This window comes from Nicotiana attenuata, unplaced genomic scaffold (genome assembly GCF_001879085.1).
Source record: "Nicotiana attenuata strain UT unplaced genomic scaffold, NIATTr2, whole genome shotgun sequence".
Taxonomy (NCBI): Eukaryota; Viridiplantae; Streptophyta; class Magnoliopsida; order Solanales; family Solanaceae; genus Nicotiana; species Nicotiana attenuata.
Window position 1 is genome coordinate 94020 of NW_017671204.1, and position 8902 is coordinate 102921.

Below are 8902 nucleotides of genomic sequence, written 5' to 3' on the forward strand. Positions count from 1 at the left end.
ATCAAAATCAATGAAGAATAGGATCCAGAAGGGTCAATCGGACGCATTCGTGAAGGGGACGAACCTAAAATGCCTCCAGTCACTCTCACATCTATTATGGTGCAGATTCAGTCACCAATTGAGTTCAAAGTAGTCACGCCGACTCCATTCGAGGTTGAAGTAACAATACCCTCAGTCACATCAACTCCGTTCGAGGTGGAAGTGACCACACCCTTCACCGTAACGGTAGCACCTACACCGTCCTTTAAGTCTAATGCCATACCTTGGGACTATGCTGCAAAGGCGAGAAGGAAAGGAAAGGGGAAAATGGAAGAAACCGTGCAGCACATGGCATGACCAGAACTGGTAGGGTGTATACACCCGAACATCTGGGAGGAAGAAGCAAAGAAGCCACTTCCAAGCAGTCTATCATTGAAACTGGCTCGGATTATCTTTGGAGAAAGGTGCAAGCGAGAATATTCTGTGGTTGACCATCTGAACAAAACCCCTGCTCAGATATCCATCTATCACTATTGCAGAATTCTGAAGCACATAGGAATGCATTGATGAAAGTGTTGAACGAAGCTTACGTACCCAATAATATCACTAGTGGAGAAATGGCTAATATGGTAGGGCAAGTATTGGAGAGCTACAAGATTACTTTCCACGAAGACGAGCTACCACCAGAAGGACTGAGTCACAACAGGACACTATATATCACAGTGCAGTTCGAGGATAAATTCATCGCCAAGGTCCTGATAGATGGGGGTACAAGTCTCAACATTTGTCCATTGACTACTTTGAAGAGATTGGGTAAAGGTTTTCATGAAATACGAGTAGGAACTATGAACGTGAAAGCATTTGATGGGTCCCAAAGGGCCACGATTGGGGAAATCAGCCTATGCTTGCAGATGGGCCTGACTTGGTTTGATGTTGAATTTTAAGTATTGGACATATCTACCACATACAATCTGCTGTTGGGACGATCGTGGATACATGTTGCTGGGGCTGTAGCCTCTATGCTACACTAGGCCATGAAGTTCGAATGGAATCATCAGGAAGTAATCATCCACGGGGATGGAAGTAATCCCATTTACACCAATCAAATTGTTCCGGTAGTCGAGAATAAAAGGAAGTTGGGTGGAGAAACATACCATCGCATCGAGCGCGTCAATGCAATTGAGAAAGATAAATGGCGGAGTAATAAGATTGAAAGCATATTGTTATGGACAGGTATGAACCCGGCAAGGGTCTCGGCAAGAATCTCTAAGGGATCACCAAATCGATACAACTAAAGCGTCACGGCACAACTTTTGGGCTTGGGTATGAATACACCTGGCACGAGTATCAGAACTGGTCGCTACCATGGCGTGGTCCTTGTTACCCTCTTGAACATCCAACACCGCATCCGCACCACACATTTCAACAGACTGACGTGATATGGGGATCTGAAGAAGATGAGGCTTTAGCTGGTCTGAGAAATCTATTTCTGGACGATGAAGACATGGATTGCAGTGCAGTAGTTGAGAAGGAGCAGGGAGAAGACCTTACAATTCAGGCCATGAGAAAAGGAGTCGTTCTCAAGAACTAGACTGTTGCACCATCCTAGGCCCGTCGAGTTCCTGGCATTATTATTACTTATCCTGATGAACCGACGACTATGACATGTAATGAGACAACACAACATAAGGATAGTGATTCAGAGGAAATAGAAGAAGAAGAAGATGTAATACATGAGGAAATTGTCAGAGAAGTGGAAAATTTTGAGAACAAACCTAAGTCCAATTTGGACGAGACCGAGATAGTCAACTTGGGAGATTCTGAAACAGTCAAAGAAACTCGCATAAGCATTCACCTGTTACCATCAGAGAAAGAAAAGTACACTCGTTTCCTGAAAGAGTATGAAGATAGTTTACATGGTCTTATGATGATATGACTGGTTTGAGCACGTCTATAGTGGCTTATAAGCTGCCTACCAATCCGATATGTCCACCGGTAAAGTAGAAACTCAAAAAGTTCAAGCCGCATATGAGTCTGAAAATCAAAGAGGAAGTCACCAAGCAGATCAAAGCTAAAGTTCTCAGAGTGGTTGAATATCATACCTTGTTGGCTAACATCATGCCGGTTCCGAAGAAAGATGGGAAGGTCAGAATATGGATGGATGAAGAGGATGCCGAGAAGACAGCCTTTATTACACCATGGGGAGTGTATTGCTATAAAATGATGTTGTTTGGTCTGAAGAATGCTGGGGCCACTTATATGAGAGCCATGACAACCATTTTCCACGACATGATACACAAAGAGATAGAAGTATATGTGGACGATGTCATCATCAAATCCAAGAAGGGTACAAATCATATAGCGGTTTGAGAAAGTTCTTTGATCGGATTCGAAGGTATAATCTGAAACTGAACCCTGCAAAATGTGCTTTTGGGGTCCCTGCTGAAAGTTATTAAGATTCATCATCAACCGCCGAGGAATAGAGCTAGACCCGTCAAAAGGTCAAAGCTATCCAGGATTTGCCACCTTCGAAGAGCAAGAAAGATGTGATGAGTTACTTGGGGCGTCTCAATTATATCAGCCGCTTCATACCACAATTGATCGTGATCTATGAGCCGATTTTTAAAATGTTAAAGAAGGATGCCGCAACAAGTTGGACTGAAGACTGCCAGAAGGCTTTTGACAAAATCAAGGAATACTTGTCCACACCTCCAGTCCTGGTCCCGCCAGAACCTGGTAGTCCTTTGCAACTCTATTTGTCTGTACTAGATAGGGCTTTCGATTGTGTCTTGGGACAACACGACGAGACGGGAAGAAAAGAGCAGGCCATATACTATCTGAGTAAGAAGTTCACACCCTATGAAGCACGGTATTCTTTGCTGGAACGCACATGTTGTGCCCTGATGTGGATAGCTCAAAAACTAAGGCACTACTCCTATGCTTACACTACATATCTCATATCAAGGATGGATCCTCTGAAATATATTTTCCAGAAACCCATGCCTACAGGGAAACTAGCAAAATAACAGATACTATTGAGTGAATTTGATATTGTCTATGTGACTCAGAAGGCGGTCAAGGGACAGGCATTAGCAGATCATCTTGCAGAAAATCCTGTAGGAGGAGAATACGAACCACTGAAAATGTATTTTCCCGATGAAGAAGTATCATTTGTAGGAGAAGATATCACCGAAACTTACGACGGTTGGAGAATGTTCTTCGATGGGGCCGTGAACTTCAAAGGAGTGGGTATTGGAGCCAGTTTGGTGTTAGAGACAGGTCAACATTATCCGGTATCCATGAAGCTCAGATTTTCGTGCACAAACATTATGGAATAATACGAAGCTTGCATCATGGGGCTCAATTTGGCCATTGACATGAATATCCAAGAATGTTGGTCATTGGTGATTCATACCTTCTGGTACATCAGGTTCTAGGAGAGTGGGCTACAAAGAATACCAAAATACAACCATATTTGTATCATGTGCAAGAGTTGATGAAAAGATTCACAAAGATAGAATTCAAACATGTTCCGAAACGCACACTCCGAAAATTATCCAACCATTTCTTCCAAAGTGGAGGAATTTTGTACAGAAGGACTCCAGACCTAGGATTATTACGATGCGTTGACGGCAAGGAAGCCTCCAAACTGCTCCAAGAGATACATGCCGGAACTTGCGACCACACACGAACGATTTTGTTCTATCCGAGAAGATATTGAGAGCAGGATATTTTTGGATGACTATGGAAACAGACGCATCAGGTATGTCCAAAAGTGTTACCGGTGCCAAATACATGCAGATATGATACGGGTACCACCGAATGAACTCCATGCAACAAGTGCACCTTGGCCTTTTGCCGCTTGGGGAATGGATGTCATTGGTATGATCGAGCCTGCTTCTTCGAACGGGCACAGGTTCATTTTAGTGGCCATAGATTACTTCACAAAATGGGTTGAGGCTGCATCTTACAAGGTTGTAACCAAGAAAGTCATCGCAGATTTCATCAGGGATCGTATTATTTGCCGATTCGGGGTACCAGAATCCATCATCACCGATAATGCCGCCAACCTCAATAGTGACTTAATGAAAGCTTTGTGTGAAAGATTCAAAATCAAGCATAATAATTCCACAGCATACATGCCTTAAATGAATGGAGCCTTGGAGGCCGCAAACAAGAATATCAAGAAAGTATTGAGAAAGATGGTAGACAACCACAAGCAATGGCATGAGAAATTACCATTTGCCTTATTGGGGTACCGTACCACAATCCGCACATCAACAGGAGCAACTCTCTACATGTTGGTCTATGGTACTGAAGCTGTCATTCCCGTCGAGGTCGAAATTCCTTCCTAAAGAATTATACAAGAAGCAGAACTCAATGATGCAGAATGGATGAGAAGTCGCTACGAATAATCAGCTCTTACTGACGGGAAAAGAATGAATGTGGTATGCCACAGTCAACTTTATCAAAATAGAATATCTAGAGCTTTTAATAAAAGGGTCAGACCTAGACAGTTCACACCGGGGCAGCTGGTGCTGAAGCGGATCTTCCCGCATCAAGATGAAGCCAAAGGGAAATTTTCACCTAATTGGCAAGGGCCCTACATGGTTCACAGAGTACTAGCAGGAGGAGCACTCATACTTGCAGAAATGGACGAAGAAATTTGGCCAAAGCCTATCAATTCAGATGCAGTCAAGAGATACTATGTTTAGATTGTTTGCATTTCTTCATCTGAAGTAACTGAACTACGCTTGACCTGATTCCCGTTTAAGAGGGGATACATAGGAAGCCCCATGGATTCGGTCACATCTTAATAAAATCTTTATTTTCCCCATGGTCAGAAACTGGGGCAAAATTTTGAGAAGGATCCTTAAAATTTCGGAGCAAGTCCAGCCAACTTCGTCATATGCAGAACGGTCAAAGAATCACTTATTAAACTGGAGCAGAATTTTGAGGAGGAACCTCAAAATTCTAGTGCAATGAAGTTGCAATGTCTCTAAAGTGTCACAATCATTGGTTCATCTAATTTACTCGATATCGTATACTACTATGTTTTAAACAACTATATTTATCAAATGCATGCATATTTTTTGAAAACTTTATTTATGTTACCCAGGGTAACTCAAACAAGAATCTCAAGACAGGAGCACAGGCAAGCAGAAGACGAAGGCACAAATCAACCTTCCCTACAAAACTCACAATTTTTCTTTGGATGCAGGAACAAGGAATATTCGCAAATACGTACACACATCAAAATCACTATCTTCCTAATGAAAAAGCTGCCAAACGCAAACATATCTCCAGCTAAGAAATACTCTACTATCACTCATTACCTTTTCATTGCATGAGACTAAGCACTGTCTCCCATTCTGCATGAGGCTAAGCATTGCCTCCTCAACTGCATAAGGCTAAGCACTGGCTTTCATTGCGAGTAGTCCCACCCAGTAGATGGACAAGCTAGTAGTACCAATCAAGTAAGACTTGAACTCTAGAGCTTTCTTTCTGATGGGGACTAAGAAAAGGAGACGAATATAGCTAAACACCTGCAGCAGAAAGAAAGAAAAGCCAAAGGTCAAGGTTCATAGCGGTCTTTTCAAGAATAGGGATGAGACTAAGCCTTGTCTCCTCTTCTTGCATGAGACTAAGCATTGCCATCTTGCATGAGGCTAAGCCTTGCCTCCTCAATTGCATAAGGCTAGCATTGCCTTTCATTGCATGAGGCTAAGCCCTGCCTCCTCAATTACATAAGGCTAAGAATTGCCTTTCATTGCATGAGACTAAGCCATGTCTCCTCTTCTTGCATGAGACTAAGCATTGTCTCCTATCTTGCATGAAGCTAAGCCCTGCCTCCTTAATTGCATAAGGCTAAACATTGCCTTCCATTACATGAGGCTAAGCCCTGTCTCTTCTTCTTGCATGAGACTAAGCATTGTCTCCTCTTCTTGCATGAGGCTAAGCACTGACTCCCTAATTGCATAAGGCTAAGCACTGCCTTTCCTTGCATGAGACTAAGCACTGTCTCCTCTTTGCATAAGGCTAAGCACTGGCTTTCATTGCATTAGACTAAGCCCTGTCTCCTTTAATTTCATGAGACTAAGTATTGTCTCCCATTTTGCATGAGGCTAAGCCCTGCCTCCTCAATTGTATGAGGTTAAGCCCTGCCTTCTCAACTGCATAAGGCTAAGCTCTGCCATTTCTTTCATAATACCAAATGCTATGCTACTTGAAATCTAGCACTATTTTGCCTTCCCGGGGCTAAGCTCTGTCCCAATCCTATGCAAGACTAAGCTCTGCCTTGTTTCGCTTCTTATATGACCCAGCATCATGTCTTTACATCTCATGGGCTGAAACATCGCCACCTTGTCCAAATGAGTCATAGTCCGAAGGCATCATCCTCATAGCCGGAAGACACCATGCTATGGCCTGAGGATCTCTCAATATTGCACATCATTATTCAAAGGCGTCATGGTTCACAGGCACCATTCTCATGGCCTGCGAATCCCTTATCTCACGATTCATGGCCCGGGAACATCATTTCATGCATCGTGTTTTAAGTTTTGCAGGTAATCCAAGAAGTAACCGTTCTTCAAACGGGAGCAATCTTCGCTCCGGTTTCCGTTAATAACGTTCAAAACGTAACCGGCTGTCATCAATTCCCATTTCTTATTCTATGACCGTTCAAATATTTTCTCATCGATATAGCCATAACGTTTCAAATTCATATACATGACTTTGCATAAATTCATCCGATGTTGTCCTACCCAAAAGAACCCTTTCCGAAATATACGGCCATTCCTACAACAACTCCGTCGGTTTCGTTCGTCGTTGGATCCAGAACTACACATGGTCTGTTCCTGTACAACTAAGGATATGTAGGCAACTCAGAAACCGGAGTTCGGCCTCTATTTTTAAAATCACCCCATTCGGTCAAAATCGATCATCATTTCTTTACCCAATAATTCTTTCATCATTCTCGGAAAAAGAGGGGCAGTTGTTGATACCCAATTTTTCTCTCATATTTCTAAAAATATATATATACCTTCAAAATAGTATATTTGCATCATCATCTAGTTTATGAACCTATACAAGCATTTTTCATAATTTTCCGTAATTTTTAAAGGCTTTAAATTAATTTCCTTCTGCATTTTTATTGTATAAATATCCAATAATTATCCTTCAAATTAGTTTTATGATGATTTAATCATCCAAACTCATCATTTACACCAACATGTATTGTACTGCATTTTTTATAATTACATTTGTATTTTTAGGCTAATTGCACATTTTTGGCAATAATAGCCTATATTCATGTATAATTACATTATTTATGCCAAAATAGCTTTTTATATTTTTACAATGTCAAGTTATTATTTTCAATCATTTTAGTGCACAAATAATATTTTTGTTATTTAATAATTACTTTTATAAATTATTTATCGATAAAAATACCGGGTATTAAAATAATAGCCTAATTTTAACCTATTTTCGGACATAAACTACCAACCTCAGCCCAATTACCCCATATACTAGCCCAATTACCCAATCCCAAAATAAATCCCCTTTATTTATAACCCAACCGGTAACCCATTTACACGACCCACCCAGCTCCCTCCTATCATCTTGGCCATTGATCTCAAGAGATCAACGGCCCCTAACAAACTAACCCCTTTTAATCACCCCCTTACACCCAAAACCCTAACCCATTTGCCCCTTCACCGCCGCCCTTGAACTCTCTCAAACTCCCCTTCTCTCTCTGTCAAACCCTAGCCGCCGTAACCCCTAATCCTCTCCGATTTCGGTTGAAATATGGAATCAATCCATGATCTACTTACCTATTTTGTGATACTCTATCATTATACGCATATTTTTGTCATCACTTAGTTCTTGCCCTATTTTTGGAAAGAACTACCTCTCAAGAACAGGCCGATTCACTTGATTCTATGAAGATCTGGACGATCTTCTGTCTCTGTACATGTTATATTGAACGGTCTTTGAATTTTTTATCCGATTCAAGATGTCAGTCTCAACTAGGGTTTGAGATTTTTCCTTATTCTTTACTGATTTCTAATTGATACTCTTCCCTTTCTTGTGTTTGACTGATATTTTCCTTATTTTTGTTTAACCAACCGTGTTTCCCTTTATTTTTACTTTATTTCATCCTAAATCTGACTCTAGTTGATCTTTGTATGATATTTTCCTTATTCTCTATTGTATCCCCTTATTTTAAGTGTTATTTGCATGATTATGTTCTCTTATTCTCTGTTAATTTTGCTGGATTCCCTTGATTTATGTATTATTTGCCCTAAAAAATTGATTCTAATTGATTATGTGTTTAATATTTACCGTGTTTCCTGTTTTATGTATGAAATATGCTACTATATAAACCACTATCATAAAACCCCTCATAAGGGATTGGAACCTCGGAATCCTTACTTTGTTCTCACTGCTCTTTTTTTCTTACTCACTCACTGGCACACTCAAACGCTCTCTAAATTGTGGAACAATCTCCTCCGGTGCAAGCAATGCTCGGAGCCCATTCTCGAGGCTCTTGTGAACTCTGAAGCATCAGGGATTTTGGGTATTCGCTACTACACTCTGCACTTTTAATTTTTCTACTGGTTAGTGTTTAAACCTTCATAATGTTTAATTTCTTTCCTTCTTTCTGCATATGTATCTGACCTTTGGTTCAACTGTGAAGGTGTTCATCTTTGATATCATTCTTTGTTAATTGATGCCCGAGAATAGTCTAGTGTTCATGTCATGCTTCAGCATAATATGCACCCTGTGATCTCTTATCTCCTAGGATTAGTTCTATACCCATGTAGCATCTTAACATGTTAATTTGGACTTCAGTATTGTGGTTGTATGCTGTTTTGCATGTTATGCTTAGATAATGCCCTGGCTTAATGAGAACCTCTTT